At 40.4% G+C, this 18,680-nt stretch overlaps 1 protein-coding gene across 2 annotated transcripts in view; it reads right to left on the reverse strand.

Annotated features, from left to right (window-relative positions):
• Positions 1-18,680, reverse strand: part of WWOX (WW domain containing oxidoreductase) — a 972,677-nt gene that overhangs the window by 691,978 nt on the left and 262,019 nt on the right. The window lies entirely within an intron of this gene.

Genomic DNA, 18,680 nt, shown 5'->3' on the forward strand with positions numbered 1-18,680 from the left:
GTGCTGGGCTGCTGGGGACGAGGGGGTTCCTGGGATGCGGGACTTTCAGTGCCAAAACCGGGACCATACTGGGCAAACTGGGATGAGTTGGTCACCCAGGTTGGAACACAGGTTCTACCACCTAGTTGAATCTGTGCTTCCTTAGCTCATTCAGTTCTCAGCTTCGTCATCTATAAAATCGAAACAGCCCTTAAAGTAAGACATAAGGAATAAAGGAGAAAGTGTGCTGTGAAAAAGCCAACGCCAGAACCAGCACTTACCAGGTATTAAGTAAAACATAACAAGGTGGAAATGCTCTGTCTAAAGAGGTAGGCACAAACTGTTTGGATATATTCCTTTTAGAAGTCAAGTTAAATCTACATTTTAGAAGTCAGCTTGGGGATAGGTAAGTGGAGGTCTGTTATATTTTCTCTTTGTTTGCACATAATTTCATAATAAAAAATTTAAAAATAAAAGCCTTTCATGTGAATCAAAATCCTAAATCCTAATCAAGAAATTGTATTTGTAAGAAATCATCCTAAGGTACTAATGAGAATTGTATAAAGAAATACATTCAAGGCTATCCACAGTGTTTGTAATTGCAACATAAGAGCAACACATTAGAAGTAAACTAAATGTACAATTGGGGAATCATTAAATGAATTGGAATATATGCATATGATAGAATACTATGCAGCCATTAAAATAACAAATCTACTGACCCTGTAAAACATTCATGTTTAAAAACAAAATATATAATATTGTATGATCACACACACACACACACAATGCTAATGCAAGATAAACAAAAATGTTAACAGTCATTGTCTCTAGGGGTGGATGGAACCCAAAGTGTCTTAAATTGTTTTCTTTCTGAGTTTATTCATATTTATTTTTTCCATAATTAACATGTGCTGTCTTTATAATAACAAAAAAATGCCATAAATAAATGCTTTGTAGGAAGAAAAAAAAAAGCGTTTCGGGAATTTAGCTAACACATGAAACACGAGAAAAAGAGACGGTACGGTCTTACAGGACCACTGTTTTAAGAGATAAAAGATCAGCGTTTTGTCCCAGATTCAAGCAAATCACCAAATCCTCTGAGTTTCTGATTCTTGCTTGTAAAATAAGGGGCTGGAAACTGATGGTGCTCAGATTCCACACCAATGGCATGGAATATGTGATACAGGAAATGAAATATTTCCTATCTTTCATTTTAAAAAACTTAGTGTTCTTTTCATAGAAACTTCTCATAGACCTATTACTACTGCAACAATCTGATTTTGTTCCATCCTCATGGAAGACTGTAGGTGAAGAATCGTGAGCTTTTAGAAAACAAATACTGGTGTGCAATAAAGAAAAGCCTATCTAAAAACTAAAATAATCTGTTATCTAAATAAAGTTTAAAAAAAGGCAAAAATTTGCAATCCTATAAAGAACCCATATTTTCACTATGTAAACAGTGTTTACAAATCAACAAGAAAAACATATTCTGAGTCTAACAGAAATACTGACAATGATATTTTTAAAATTCATAAAACTTGATTATAAAATAACCAGCGCAAGAGGTAACGTGTTCAACTCCACCAGTAGCAAAAGTTAAAATGAGATATTTTCTGCCTATTAAATTAGCAGATTTATTTATATTATCATATTTTTATTACCTTGTATAAAGCTGGTAAGAGTATATATTCCTACCCCGTGGATATTAAGTTGAAAACATTTATCATGAGAATTAGAAATATCCACATTATTTCACCTAGTAATCCTGTTTCCAAGTAGTGGGTTACACAGGGGGCAGTGCAAAGGGCAGCAGCTCATACCTCTAGGGAGGAATAGTTTATCACTGATAATGTTTAGAACTGCCACTGCATGATGATCATAATAAAAAGCAGAGCAACGTTTAGTAATTTTACTATTGGTTTGTTGTTTTTTTTTTAAAATAAATTCATTTATTTATTTATTTTTGGCTGCATTGGGTCATCGTTGCTGCACGCGGGCTCTCTCCAATTGCGGCAAGCGGGGGCCACCCCTCACTGCGATGCACAGGCCTCTCATTGCGGGGGCTTCTCCTGCCGCGGGGCACGGGCTCTAGGTGCACGGGCCTCAGTAGTTGTGGCACGCGGGCTCAGTAGTTGTGGCTCACAGGCTCCAGAGCACAGGCTCAGCCGTTGTGGCGCACGGGCCCAGTTGCTCCACGGCATGTGGGATCCTCCCGGAGCAGGGCTCGAACCCGTGCCTCCTGCATTGGCAGGTGGATTTTCAACCACTGTGCCAGCAGGGAAGTCCTTATTATTGGTTTTGAATTTTCTACAAACAATGCTCCCCCATTTTGCCCGTGCATGGGGCAGACTATCCCTACAGCCACCTGCTACCCCCTTGATATGCCACTGCTTCTGTAGGGGATTAAATGGTGAACCCAAAAGATAGGTCCACTAGGAACCTGTGAATGGGACCTTATTTGGAAAAAGGGTCTTTACAAATGTAATTAAGTTTAGGACCTTGAGATGAGATCACGCTGGATTAAGGTAGAACTAAATCCAATTGACAAGTGTCCTTACAAAAGAAGAGAAGGGCAGAACACACACAGAGAAGGCACTGTGAAGTCAGAGGCAGAGAATGGAGAGATGCATCTACAAACCAAGGGCTGTCAAAGAGTGCCCACCTGCACCAGAAGCTAGTGAAGGGCACAGAATGGACCCCTCCTCAGAAGGCACCAACCCTGCAGACGCCTTGATTTCAGACTTTTGGCCTCCAGAACTGTGATAGACTGAATTTCTGTTGTTGTAAGCCACCAAATATGTGGTAATTTGTTACAGCAGCCCTAGCAAACTGATACAGTTTCCAAGATTCATTCCCATAGAAATCCTCAAAATTTACATAAAAGCTTATGCATAAGAATGAGTAATAATTATATATAAATGAGGTAGAATTATAAAATTGTATATGAACTAGAAGCAACTTAAAATCCAACAGAAGATACAATAAATCAGTAAGGATTAAGTCAGAGGTTCCCCAATTTCTCAAATCAATTGAAAAAGGAGGAAATTAAATGTTATGTGTGCGATTCATATCCCTTCCCAGCCCCCCCCCCAAAAAAAGATTTTTATACGTACAGTCAGCAAGACAGGAAATACAGAAAAATGTTAGCTCTGGATGTGCAGGATATCATTAGGTTGCTTAGTTCTTTTTTACTGTTTTTGTTATTTTCCAAATTTTCTATATAAGCATGGATTTCTTAAAAAATTACTGAGATGTAATTCACAAACCATACAATTTACGCTTTTGAAAGTGTGCACTTCACTGGTTTTTAGTATGTTCACAATTATACAAGCATCATCACATTTTAATTTTACAACATTTTCATATCCCCCAAAACAAGCACTGTATGCATTAATAGTCACTAACCACTCCCATCCCCCAGACACCATTAATCTGCTTTCTATTTTATAGACTTGCCTATTCTGGATATTTCATATAAATGGAATCACACAATATGTGGTCTTCTCGTGAACAACTTTTCTCACTACACTTAACGTTTCCAAGGTTCATCCATGTTGTAGCAGGTATCAGTACTTTGTTGCTTTCTATGGCCAAAAACTATTCCACTGTATGGATATATCCCATTTCATTTAACGATTTGCCAGTTGATGGACATTTCGTTTTTTTCCCACTTTTCAGCTATTAGGAATATTGCTGCTATGAATAGTCATTTACAAGTTATTATGGAGACATATGTTTTTATTTCTCTTGAGTATACATGGAGAAGTGGAATTGCTAGGTCATATGGTTAATTCTATGCTTACCTTTTTGAGGGACTGCCAGACTGTTTTCCAAAGTATGGTTGTACCATTTTACATTTCTACCAGCAATGTATTATGATCCCAATTTGTCCACATTCTTGCCAATATTTGTCATTAAATCTGTCTTGGGTTTTTTTGTTTGTTTGTTTAATTTTAGCCACGTTAGTGAGTATGAAGTGGTGCCTCACTGTGATTTTTATTTGCATTTCCCTAATGACTAATGATGTTGAGCATTAGTATTTATTGGCAATTTATGTATTTATTGGCAATTTGAATCTTTTCTTTGGAGAAACATCTACTGTCTATTCAGATGCTGAGCCAATTTTTAAGTGAGGTAATCATCTTATTATTGAATTATAAAGTTCTTTATATATTTTGGATACAAGTCTGTTGTCAGATATACAGTTTGCAAAATCTCCCTCATTCTATAGATTGTCTTTTCACTTTCCTGATGGTGTCATTTGCAACACAAAAGTTTTAAATTGTGATGAACTACAATTTATATATATATATTTTTCCTTTGTCACTTGTGCTTTTGGGGTTGTATCTAAGAAAGCATTGCCTAACCCAACATCACAAAAATATATTCCTATATTTCTTCTAAGTGGTTTATAGTTTTAGCTCTTACATTTAGGTCTAGAATCTATCTTGAGCTAATTCCCATGTATGGCGAACACAAGCAATCTAACTTCATTCCTTGGCATGTGGACATCCAATTGTTCTAGCATCATTTGTTGAAAAGACTATTCTTTCCCCCATTGAATTGTCTTGGCATTCTTGCTGAAAATCAACTGACCACCTGTAAGAGTTTATTTCTGGACTGTTGATTCTACTCTGTTATCTATATGACTATGCTTATGCTATGACCACAAAGTCTTCATTACTGAAGTTTATAGTCAATTTTGAAATCGGGAAATGGGAGTCCTCAACTTTGTTCTTTTTGCATCTATTGACATGATCCTTTTTTCCACTGATATGATATATTACACTGATTAACATTCAAATGTTAAGCCAACCTTGAATTCTTTATATAAATTTCACTTAGCCATGGTATAAATTTCAATCCTTTTTATATATTGTTGCATTTGGTTTGCTGGAATAGTGTAGAAGATTTTTGCATCTATATTCATAAGTGATACTGGTCTGAAGACTTCTTTTCTTGTGACGTCTTTATCTGGTTTTGGAATCATGGTAATACTGGCCTCATAGAGTGAGTGGAGAAGTATTCCCTCTTCTATTTTTTGGAAGAGTTTGCAAAGAATTGATATTAATTCTTCTTTAAATGCTTGGTAGAAAGCATGAATTAATCTTTTAACTAGAAAAAAAGAAACCACTGTTTCTTCTAAAAAAGTATTCGTGCAAATCTCATTATCACTGGGCAATGGAAGTCTCACAGGGAAACTGTCTCATTCTTTCTGTTGTCTGATCTATTTCCAAATCATCACCTATCTAAAACCTAAAAGTGGTGATGTAGTTGGGGTCAGCTGAATATATGACTTACATATAGGCACTTTCCAGGTTGCATCTCAAATATTTGGTCCACCTTTTCAGAGTTGTTGATACTTTTTCTTTTCTTTTTTTTGAGTGTTAAGTATGGGTTAAGCACTTATTAAGAGCTTTGTGTGCATAAGAACCCTAGGTGACATGTTTATTATCTCCATTTTATGGTCAGGGAAAAAAGCAATTAGAAGCAAACTTCCTATGGTCAGAGTAAGTAACAGAAACAGGTAAAATAGGGACTTCCTTCGTGGTCCAGTAGTAAAGAATCCGCCTTCCCATGCAGAGGACGCGGGTTCGATCCCTGGCAGGGGAACTAAGATCCCACGTGCCGCAGAGCAACTAAGCCCGCACGTCTCAACTAGAGACCCCGTGTGCCACCAACTACAGAGCCCACGCGCCACAACTAGAGAGAGAACACCCGCACACCACAACTAAAGAGAAGCCCATGGGCCACAGTGAAGAACCCACGCGTGCCACAGCAAAAAAAAGATCCCGCGTGCCACAGGGAAGATCTTGCATGCCACAATGAAGAGCCGTTGCAGCCAAAAATATAATAAATAAATAAATATTTTTAAAAAAGAAACAGTGAAACTCCTTATCAAAAAAAAAAAAAAAACAGGTAAAATAAATAAAGAAGCGAATAAATGAATAAGAACAAAATATAACAAAATAAAATAAAAAGGTCCTCTGACTTCACGGACACTACACAGCACCTTCTTTGTTAGCTATGCTCCCTAGGATATGGCTAGAGTCGAGTGCTGAGAGCAACTCTGGCTCAGCCACGTTATGATACTTACGTGTAAACTGAGAACAGCCGCACGCACCCTACCCAAAGTTGTGACGGGCAAAGCCCCAGTATCTTGCTAGGTACCTGCCAGGCCTCAATGGTTATTACTCCCTTTGTCTCTAGACCCTTCCTTTTTATCCACAAGAGAAAATAAAATTCTTCAAAGTTGGTTTTTTTCAGTGTTTCCCTATTTTTGAGACAGGCTGGGCATTTGGAATGTTGGCTCCATCTCTCTCAATAACAACTACCTTTATCCTTGCCTGCACATTGTCTCAAGGAATTGCAAACAGCATCAAACAAAGAAACTTGCTATACCTAAGACCTCAGCCTGGAGGCATGAACCCACAGAGAACCTGGGAAACCCTTTCCCTCTTTCACCAAATTTTAATACGCTTCATTAGTGTTAATTGCACAACCCCAGAGGCAAAATACGTACCACGTATCTAAAGCTTGTCCCCTCTATTAATTAAAAACAGGCTTATGGAATATGAAAGTGTAAAGTGCTAAACTTTTTTTTTAATTGTAAAGACACTTAATTGGCTTGTACCAAAGGAAAAGAATTCCTTTTACCTCACTTTAATGAGGTTTTTATTATTCAAATGGCATATTTTGTTCAGTTTTGACTAAAAGCCACTGCAATTCAAAAGGCTCTGAGATGATGAATATTTACAGAATATCAAAAGCAAAGTTCAAACTATAAAGACAGAATGGAAACAAAAATAGTATCATTCCAATTCCAAAGTTGGTGCTATTAGTCAGCATTTTCAGGGACTGATTTTTTTTTTTTTTTCTTCTTCGATGGATTCTGGTCTGTAAGGGGTAAGTGGGGACCCGACAGGTTGACTTCTGTGTGTATAGAACTGGTGATTCCAATAGAGGGGGCCGTGCTTGTTCTCTGTGGTTCTGATACACCCATGGAGAAAGCCTCTATGCTTCTCTGTTGAGTGGACCCTGGACATTCTCTGAGCCTGCTGGGGATGACGATCCCATCCTCCAGAGCTAACACATTCCCTGGACCAGAGGACAACTGTTCAGTGGTAAGAAGGGTGGAGTTCCAAAGATTCACCAATGGGTATGGCTGCTTGTCATCAATGGGAGTGACAATGGACCAAGATTTCTTTTTTTTTTTTTGGCTGCACCACGCGGCTTGCAGGATCTTAGTTCCCCGACCAGGGATTGAACCCGGGCCACGGCAGTGAAAGCTCAGAGTCCTAACTACTGGACCACCAGGGAATTCCCTAAACCAAGCTTTCTAGACAGTGTAGCCGTAAATGATACTTCCTATTGGAAACAGCAATGAATGGTGATAATAGAAAGGAGGCTGAGCCCAAAGGCTGTCACTAACGGGCTTTAGACAGCTGATCTCCAAGGTTTCTTCTCGGTCCCCTCCTTTTCATTTTAGGTATAAGTGACATAACACATTATTTAGTTGCAGGTGAGCAGCCTTCAAGCGTGCCATCCATTGACTACCCCCTCTCTTTCTGCCCTCTTCAATCTCTCCATCTCCACTGCTGCCTATCAGGCTAATCAGATTGTTCAGAGCAACAATTAAGAGAAAATCAGGAAAGAGAGTGGATAAAATAAAGTGGAAGAAAGGAAGACAGACAGGAGAGAGAGAGGGCTGGAAAGACAAATAAATGCCTGCTTGACACTGGGGCTCTTTCAAGTTGCACTGAGCCTTCCTCTTCCCATTTATAGACCATAGTTTTGAAGTATTCGTCTCCATTCATAATCTCCTTCCTGGCCCCAACCTCTCTTCTTATCACCAAGCTGACTGAGTTCTGCCCCATCACCATCCAGAATCTCTCAAAGCTGCCTGGGGAGCAGTGGCTTCTCAATCTCTGCATCCAAGGACCTCCCCTCTGTTGAAACTGGACTTCTCTGTGGCAATGGACCCAGCTCCTCCCTGGTTCCTGGTCCTCTTCCCTATCTCGGCTTCTGAGATACAATCCATTCTTGGACCTCCTCCTAATGCCACCACTGCCTCATCTTCCGTCTGCTCCACCCCTTCTTCTTCTGCCCAGAGTTCCATTTCCAACTGCCTTTGATTCCGTCTAAAATCTCTTCCCTATAGCAATTTCATCCAGCCAGGGACTCCAAACAACACCTCTATGAAGGTGAACTTCACACCCACAGCACCAGCCCCTACATCCCTCCCAAGTTCCAGAATCTCATCCCTACCCACCCCAAATCTCAACTCTTCATCTTCTCTCCTCAAGTTTTCCCCCTTTCCTGACGTCCTTATTTCTGCAGTGGGTGATACTCTCTAGCCAGTCACCTGATAATGAACACTTAGGAAACATCTGCTATCCTGTCTTCTCCTATAGTCAACGCCAGTATGGCTGGTCAACGCCAGTAACTCTAGACCCTTCAGCGACTATTAATATTTTGTCCAGTCCCCTATATTTCCAATGAGGCGAGCGGTATGGTGTTCTGTCTAGATCTCATTTACGGGCCCCAGTGTATTCATTCCCAACTGCCAAGAGCACTGACTTCTCCAGAAAATCATCCCTGAGTGATGGGTGCCATCATACCTGGAAAGTCATGCCCCGCACCCAGATGCTCTCCTAACAAGGAGGACCGACTCTGGGGTAATTCCTTCTCCAGAGCTCCCTACACGGGTCAGGCTGAAGCTAGTCTCCAATTGAATATAGCCTGTTTCCCTCATTCTTCTTCTGAGAGCACTCCCCCACTAAATTATCTGAGCAAACATCCCTGTCCCAGACCTGATCTCCAGGGAACTCAAGCTAAGGTCACCACTGTTTCTCCAGGCTTTTGGTTCTGTTGCCTTTAGCTCTGGACACTGCAACAGCCCACACCTGGCCTTGCTACCTTTGCCTTCTCTCTTACTTGACCTATCATGAATACTGGGACCAAATTAAACACATTCTAAGAGTCTAACAGAAAAACTGATGAAGACATTTCAAAAATTTATAAAACTAGATTACCAGTAACCAGTTCAAGATGTAAAGTGTTAAATTCCACTAGTAGCAAAAATCAAAATGAGATATTTTCTACCTTTCAAATTCACAGATTTTTTAATACTATTATTATATTTTCATTACGTTGTATAAAGCTGGTGGGAACATACATTCCTGCAACTGGATACGCATTCTGTTCAGCCAGTACATTTGTGGTAATTTATTACGATAGCAGTAGAAAACAGAGTGAGGGAATAAATGTTTGCTGTTTGAAGTCACTAAGTTTTGGGGGTAATTTAACAGCAATAGATAACTAATACATGCATCATGCTACATGAGAGAAGCCAAACTCAAAAAGCTCCACACGGAATACTTCCATTTATATAACGTTCTGGAAAAGGCAAAACTCTAGGGACACACACACACACACAAAATCAATGGTTGCCAGGGCTGGGTGTAAGGGGCACAGGGGAAATTGAGGGGGTAACGGAACTGTTCTATATGTTGACTGTGGTGAGTCCACGACTGTGTGTGCGTTACAACTCACAGAACCTTACAATTAAAAGCGTGAGTTTTACTGTATGTAAAACACACAGTAATAAAAAAACAAAAGGAGAAAAACAATAGTGTGCTGTGTGCTTCCAATGGCTCTGATCACATCCCTGGCATGAGTCATGTGTGTATGTGTATATAACTGCATCATGCGGGTCTCAGTCATATGCGTGTCTCTGGGGCACCTTGCAGAGTACCGAGTACCTGACAGGTGATTAGTACAAAACTGGGGAATCTAACTGAAAGCCCAGTACACTTGATTCCCACGCTCCCTGGCATTCAGGTCCCTACCAAGGCACGAAGCTCCCAGGGATACCAACCCACCAAGGGTCCGGATCCCATCAGCATCCTTCACAAACACTCACTGCCAATCCCAAGGGTGCTGACTCTTGGGAAGGCTCACCAGGAACTGGCAACAACCCAACTCCAGGGCATCTCATCTCAAGTGTTGATTGTAAATTGGAACATCAGCTCCTGAGGGGCAGCATCTCCCAGGAAGCCTGGTCTTCAATGCTGTCTGGGGCGTGTCCATTCCTACATTACATAACATTTTCTACCACAGGCCACAATCCTTATGGACAATTGTTATCTCTGCCAGTAGACAACAATCAACAATCAAGAGGTCTTTGTTGCCAAGGTCTTGCATGCGTTAAGACGGAAGCCTTAGGATACACACCTGAATGCATACCTCTGAATCAATGCTATTTTCCCAATGACATCTGGTCTATAAACCATCACATAGCCAGATTTTACAATATATTATTACTTCAAAGATGGCAGCAGAAAGCGGTAAAAAGTGGATCTGTTTTAAAAGCTGATCAATAAAGAGTTACTTATGCTTTGGAGACAAGACCGGCCCATTGTGACTCAAGAAACCTAAGAATCAGATATGTAATTTCAAACCTGAGAAATAAGAAGCCCATTTCAAAAGAGCCTGTGAAGAGTAGTAGCCACAATCACGGGGCTGAAGATTTGTAAACTGAATCGTAACATGCCCCCCCAAAACGAGGCGGACTCTTAACAGGTTAAATAAACACCCACCAGAACGTTCACACAATTGTGCCTTTGGGGGACTCCACTTCAGACACAGCAGAAGAATGAGGTAAGTGGAATGTTCTGTAAAGGGAAATACTTTTCAATTCCTCCTTGAAACAGAATGGCACACCATCTGGGGCATTTCTCAAGTTGAGTTGCAAGAATTCATACTATTTGGAAACACTCTGAAATTCAAGAGAAAGGGCCTGAGGACCCAAAGTCCCAAAAGCAACTGTTTTTTAGTCTGATCTGGTGTTCAGCTGTCCTTTTCTCCCACAACAGAAAGAGGGAAAAAAATTATTATAGAATTCCAAGGTGGATCCCTGCTTCAATAACGAGTGCTGGTTTATCTCAAACTCCTCGATGGCAGCATGAAAATGAACATAGTAATTCTCTTCTACAGCTACGCGGAGCCCAGTGAAGGTCCTTCACACTCCACCAAGTAATCCACCAAGACCTCAACTGCCCAAAATGTGGTGTTCATGCCCCTAGTAAAACTCAGGATGATTTTAGGTGGTATAGGGGCAAACTTTTAAAAAATGCTTATTTGCTGTGATATACAGAAAAAATATATAATCAGCTTCTCAAACTCACAATGATAATAACGATAAAAGGAAATTATAATACCCACCTTGTTTGATAGTTGTGAGAATCAGAGAAGAATGTGAATTGCCCAGCACCAGCCATGACAGAAACGGTACCTGAAACAGGCTATTTTCTTTTCTCATCTGCCTGTTTCCTGGACCTTGGGCTACACTTTGGGGACATGCCATCCATCAACAATGCAGAGATATGAACTATGTATATAATTGTCTCCCACATTTATAAAATACATATATAATGTTTCCCATGTCCTTACTCAATATCTCTGGCACATGAGATCCGAATAAATATGCAAGGAAATAAAGCAAATAAAACAACAGAAACATGAACACATGGAATCAACATCAGCTCAGGTGGGCAGTGACCATCCAGCTGCTGTGCTGCTAAATTTTAAAGGACCCATATATTTCAAGAATGTGAGGGACACTATCAAATATTAAAATAATAAACCCAGAATGGATTCTGCTGTCAACATAACCTAGCCACACTAGAGCCACACTTTTTTTTTTTAAGTTGGAAAAGAGAAAATAATCCAAACCAATCAGCAGGAATAGAGCCGAGAGCTGGATGTATCCCAGGAGACCACCAGGAATTTTTCATTTCATGCACCATTTACAACTTCTTATAGTGAATGCCAGAACATCAGTACATACACTTAACAGAAAATGGCAACACTCTTGTTTTTATTTCCTTAAATTTTTGCCTCATGTCCATTATCTTGATTCTATTTTCCCATCCTAACACATGCGGTCCCTGCAGCAAGATCTCACCCCCACTGACTCTAAGTGGGGGGAAACGTAAAACAGGAATATACCCACAGTTTCTTCCAAGAGGGGTTTCTAGGAAAAATGCATCAATTTGATAATTATGCCACCAAAGGCACTTAATCCAATTGACACAATGCCTCAAATGCAGGTCTGACTCTTTGGTGTTCCACCTCCTGTTGTTTCCATTTCTCTCTTGAACTCTCCACTTAGTACTTTACTTCCCTGTGTTTGGTTTCCTGGAACATTTAATAAAATGGACAATCAGAGATCAGCACAGAGAGATGGGAGAGTGGAGGGAGTTAGAATAAATAATTCCAACTGCACTCATAACCTAGAACCTCATGTGAACATAGCTCCCACTGACAGGGAAAATACAAATTAACCAACGTCCCTCTTGGCAAATTCCCATTTGTTCATTTGACAAATGAATTGTGGTTATGGCCTAAAGAAATTCACTTGGGATACGGAAGAAGTCTTCGGAGGCCAAATTGGAGCTCAGTAAACTCTAGAAGAGAACTCAGAGAATGTGAATATTATTCACATAAATGAAGAAGGGAAAAAGCTGGTAGATCGGGAGAGTTGGGGATGGTATTATTTATTTTTATGTTTTTATATTTATTATTATTGAAGTATAGTTGATTTACAATGTTGTGTCAGTTTCTGATGTACAGCGAAGTCATTCAGTTATATATATTTATATATATTCCTTTTCATATTCTATTATGGTTTACTATAGGATACTGAATATAGTTCCCTGTGCTATGCAGTAGGACCTTGTTGTTTAGCTGTTTTATATACAGTAGTTTCTATCTGCTGATCCCAGATTCCTAATTTTTCACACCCCCACCCCCTTTCCCCTTCGATAACCATGAATTTGTTTTCTATGTTCCTGTTTTGTAAATAAGTTCATTTGTATCATATTTTAGATTCCATGTACAAGTTATATCATATGGTATCTGTCTTTCTCTTTCTGATTTACTTCACTTAATATGATAATCTCTAGGTCCATCCATGTTGCTGCGAATGGCATCATTTCATTCTTTTTGAGAGCTGAGTAGTAATTTCATTGTGTGTGTGTGTGTGTGTGTGTATGTTCCACATCTTTTTTTTTAAACTTCTCATTTTCTACCACCTCATGTCTTTCTTAAACATGTGAATTTCAGTAGATATCCTATAAGGGTCAGTTTTGGGTTTTTTTCCAAAACTTGTATTGAATTTTCACACACACACAAATCCAAACACTGAGAAATCATGACTTTTCAGAAAATACATACACCGGTGTAACCGACACCCACATCTTCTTTGTCCATTCATCTGTCGATGGATATTTAGGTTGCTTCCAAGTCTTGGCTATTGTAAACAGGGCTGCTATGAACATTGGGGTGCATGTATCTTTTCAAATTAGAGCTTTGTCCAGATATATGCCCAGGAGTGGGATTGCTGGATCATATGGCAACTCTGCTCTTAGTTTTTTAAAGAACCTCCATACTGTTCTCCACAGTGGCTGCACCAATAATTATTCCCACCAACAGTGCAGGAGGGTTCCCTTTTCTCCACACCCTCTCCAACATTTGTTATCTGTAGACTCTTTAATGATGGCCATTCTCACCGAGGTGGTACCTCACTGCGGTTTTGATTTTCATTTCTCTAATAGTTAGCGATGTTGAGCATCTTTTCATGTACCTATTGGCCATCTGTATGACTTCTTTGGAGAAATGTCTGTTTAGGTCTTCTGCCCATTTTTTGACTGGGTTGTTTGTTTTTTTGTTACTGAGTTGTAAGAGCTGTTTGTATATTTTGGAGATCAAGCCATTTGCAAATATTTTCTCCCATTCCACAGGATGTCTTTTCATTTTGTTTATGGTTTCCTTTGCTGTGCAAAAGCTTATAAGTTTGATTAGGTCCTATTTGTTTATTTTTGCTTTAATTTCTATTGCCTTGGGAGAATGACCTAAGAAAACATTGCTATGATTTATGTCAGAGAATGTTTTGCCTATGTTCTCTTCTAGGAGTTTTACGGTGTCATGTCTTATATTTAAGTCTTTAAGGGGATGGCATTATTTAGAGAAGAGGTTATTTTTCGCTACAACCCATAGTTTCACACACACAAAGTGGAGAAAGTCCTAACAACAGATTAGAAACCTCTGAAGGGCTAAATCTGCATCTGGTTACCCCTGTGCTCCTACATCCAGCACCATGCCTGAACAAAAGAAGTGTGTTGAATTACCAAACCCCTAAGAATTAAATAAGATACCGCTGTGAAAGCTCTCTGCACCTTTGCTCACACCCATTCACTGTCATTTGGTTTTTAAAGTACTGCATGCATACAGTCTGCACTTTTATTTTAAACCCAAAGTGTCTCTTTCTCAGCATTAACCACAGTGCAGTTGTTTATGTACCATTTGCCTAATTTTTGTCAAATTTATGGAACCCCTGTATTTACTTTTTTTTTTTTTAAATGCACTGGAAACCAAATCACCTGTATTTCTCAGCCTCGTGCTTTGCCAAAACATCAGCAGTCAGTTGCTGCTCTGGTTTGGGTTTTTTAAACTTGGTATGTGTTAAGATAAATACAATACTTGCCTGTGTCCATCTTATATATAAATGTGAACTTCGGGGAACTCTGCTCTGTGGCTCACAGAGCTTGTGCAATGAGGCTGCCTGGCACTGTGTGGGGGGTGGTAATTAAATGAATAGCCCATGTGGACTTACAAAACACAGAATTATCCAGGAAAATGAGGGAAGGACTAGAGCCGGCAGTAAGTCACTTGCTATGCCGACTAAGAACACATTTACCTTTAAAACTGAAAACACTGTCTCCTCTCTCTATGATTTCCCTGTTGGAAGGTCCTAACGGCCACACCAAGCAATGTCTAATACAGGACTGTATGCACACAGGGTTCCTGGCATTTGTTGACGGTGCTTCTAGCAAAAAAATACCTGGGCATTCTCTCTAAGCAAAATGCATCCCTCCAAGCATTTTACTCAGTTGATAAGTGGGGAAAATAAAGGCAATATAGAAATAACTAGCCTTTCTAGAAATGCATTAGCATTGCTTCAAATTAAAATAATATTTTGTGGACATGAAGCAATATTGAGCATTACAAGGCATTATTTACAAACTTCTGCAACACCAGGGATGCATACGTTCTGCTGAAATACACCATGGGAACATTCATCTCTTATATATTTATAGAAGAGCATTCAGGACCAGATGATGATTTCATTACCACTATGCAAAGAGAGCTTATTTTAAAAACACCTTCTGCAGCTACAATGAAGGGAGGGAGCTTTAACGCGGCGCGGCAGAGGTGGACTTTCAGGGACAATGGGAAAAAAAATTACCTGGGGAATGTGCTTAAGCACATGGTCAAGTCACTCAAACAATGAAACACCTCATGCATTTTGTACATTTCCTTGCCAATGAGGGCTCTTTCCTCTGTTTTGCCTAGAGATATATGGAGCTGTAACAGAGTTCAGAAAGCCCCTGACAGCTGTGTGCTGCCATTCAGACCTGAAAGATTCCATGTTATGATAAAAATTAATGTACTCTGACATCCTCTGGGACTCCCTGGGCCCTGGGAATAGCTAATGAAGAAATACAACCTTGCCGGAGAACAGCACGCGGCTCTGGAGTTGAGGATTAATTCAGATGTGGTAGCCGTGTGGCCCCGTCTGTCATCAGCTGTAAAGCAAGTGGACCCTGGCGCCAAAGGGAGTCGGCACTGATTGGTTAGAATTATTTTCTGGGTCACGGGAGGTCAAATAAACAAAGAGCTTTACGAAATAATTGAGCCCAAGTTGGATTCAGCCTGTCACTTTGTGCTAATGCCCTCTTCTTAAACCAAACAAGGATCAACATCTTGGGTCTCTTGCTGGCTATGATAGGTGTGGACTGGAAAACTTCTCCCCAGGAGACCTGCTTCCTTAGTGATTACAAGACCACTGGGCATGTCCCAACGGACACTCATTCAAGAGGGGCTCAGAAAGGGTCTTGGTGTTGAGCCTGGGAGGAATGCTGATTCCCAAAGAGATGTTTCACTGTCCCCACCAGCCTACCTTCCAACACCTTTAGCCTCCAAGTATCACGATGTCTTCCCAGAGGGCAGAATGAGAATAATGTTCATGGCAGCATTATTTACAGTAGCCAAAAAGTGGAAATAACACACATGTCCATCAACTGATGAATGAATAAACAAAATGTGCTCTATCCATATAACGGAATACTATTCAGCCATAAAAGGCAAGGAAGAACTGATCATGCTACAATGTGCACGAACCTTGAAAACATTATCCTAAGTGAAAGAAGCCACTCACGAAAGACAACACATGGTGTGATTCCATCCATATGAAATGTCCAGAATAGGCAAATTGGGAGAGAGAGAAAGATGAGTGCTTGCCTAGGGCTGGAGGGGTGGAAGGATGGGGAATGACCGCTAAGCAGTACGGGGATGGGGTTTCTTTCTGGATGTGAACACAACTAAAAACCATCAGACTGTATACTTCAAGGTGGTGAATTTTCAAGTATGTAAATTAAATCTCTACTAAAAATAAAACTAACTTCCTGGGCTCTGAGAAGCCTGCTGTACATTCTCACAACGACTTAAGTGGCCACCATCCCACCCACAGCCCCCCGCCCCCCCTCCCCTGCCGGGCAGCTGTGGCTGACAGCTCTTCTGTCCCGTCCACTTTTCCCCACGCTTCCACCACGAATGGAAACTGGGACTCAAGCAAGACAGAGACAGTTCAGAGAAAATAAGGTTGCATTTCCTTTTTTAGACAATTGATAGGTTACACAAAGGTACATGATTTTAGTCTGTGACATTATTGCAGCCTATTATTAGAATTTTACCATGTCAAGTTGAATTTATTTCTCGACATCCAAATTTTAGCCACTGTTTCAAAGATTAGGTTGAAATTTTTAAAAATCTGTTTCTTTCCTTGACATATTATTCACTATATTTTCTCCGACCTTATTGTATTATTTTGCTAATTTACTATCTCCACTAAATGACTATGGAAAACCTTGGGGAAAAATGTATTAGAAACATTTTTTTCAAAAATATTTGAAGTATATCTTTATACACATACATATTTAATGTCTTTTCTATAGAATGCCTATCATTCTATTAAAAGTAAAAAATCAGAAGGTGATATTCTAAGATACAAACGGTGATAATAGAGGGGTAGTCATAGCGTATTCACGGATAAATATTTATGTTGTCTTAGATTTGCTTTAAAATAATCTAGCGGGCTTCCCTGGTGGCGCAGTGGTTAAGAATCCGTCTGCCAATGCAGGGGACACGGGTTCGAGCCCTGGTCCGGGAAGATCCCACATGCCGCGGAGCAACTAAGCCAGTGCGCGACAACTACTGAGCCCATACGCCGCAACTACTGAAGCCCGTGTGCCTAGAGCCCGCGCTCCGCAACAAGAGAAGCCACTGCAATGAGAAGCACGCGCACCGCAAGGAAGAGTAGCCCCCGCTCGCCGCAACTAGAGAAAGCCCGCACACAGCAATGAAGACCCAACGCAGCCAAAAATAAAATTAATAAATGTATAAAAATAAAATAAAATAAAATAATCGAGCAAGAGAGGGGCTGAAGACTGAACAAAACTGACCATATGCAGATACTTATAGAAGATGGGTGAAAGGTATGGGAAGGTCCATTATACCTCTTTTCTTTCTTGTGTGTATTTGGAAAATGTCCCCAGAAAAAAATTTCAAGAAATGAAGACAAATTAAGGGAGGGCCAGGAAAATGGATAGTTTTCATGTTCACATTTACTCTTGTCCATATTTTTTCAAACGTTCTACAATGGGCATGTACTATCTTTGTGGTCACAGAACTTGTATAAAATAGCATTTATACATAATGCCAAAATAAATACCCAAATAACAGCAATATAAGTAGGTTTAACATCTGCTTGAGAAATCATAAAGGCAGTAAAACCTTTTAAAACAAAATAGAATTAAGGCCAATGTGATTGCATCAAAAACCACCCCCAAGAAGACACGCACAATGAGAAACGCTGAACGGCAAAGCCCCCCTTCCGACGGGGCGGAAGGGGACGAGCCGCAAATAAATCAGAAGTGGACCTGATGCAAAACCCCACTCAGCTTGGAAAACCCGCCCACAGGATGAGAGAAAAAGACGAACTGCTTGGTCCAAGACACCTGAAGGTCAAACAGGCCTGAGGAGCCTGGGACTGAAATCTACTTTGGTAGCTGGGTCTTTAAAGGTCACAGCAAGCTCTTCTCTAAGATTAACATGTGAAGCCTTCCCCCGATAGAGAGGCAAGTCCTGCTTCAGAGCACAGCTGAGTCAGAGGAAGTTCTGGAAAAATTAGCAGAGTCGCATGATGGAACTGTGCTTGTACTATTGGAAAGACCCGAGGAGGAGCCTAGGGCATCACCATCCAAGACAAAGAATGACCAGGAAACGATGGTGAGTGATAGAGCTGGACAACAGCTGGTCCTCCCTGACTCCCGGTCCAGTGCTCAGTCCCCCTTACCCACTGCTCAGCTCCACGGAGCAACCGCACGCCTCCGCACCAGTGAAGGAAACCTAAGGTGTCTCCTTCTGTCCCCACCAAGAAGTGGTTTCTCCTCTCCATGACTGCAATGGGCTCAGATGACATGACAAAGCAACTGAAAAAAGAACTTCCCTGACTAATAGAGAGAAACCTTGTATTCTGTACTAAATATTTGACTGTAATTAAATACCACTTTTAC

This window comes from Eubalaena glacialis, chromosome 18 (genome assembly GCF_028564815.1).
Source record: "Eubalaena glacialis isolate mEubGla1 chromosome 18, mEubGla1.1.hap2.+ XY, whole genome shotgun sequence".
NCBI classification, from domain to species: Eukaryota; Metazoa; Chordata; class Mammalia; order Artiodactyla; family Balaenidae; genus Eubalaena; species Eubalaena glacialis.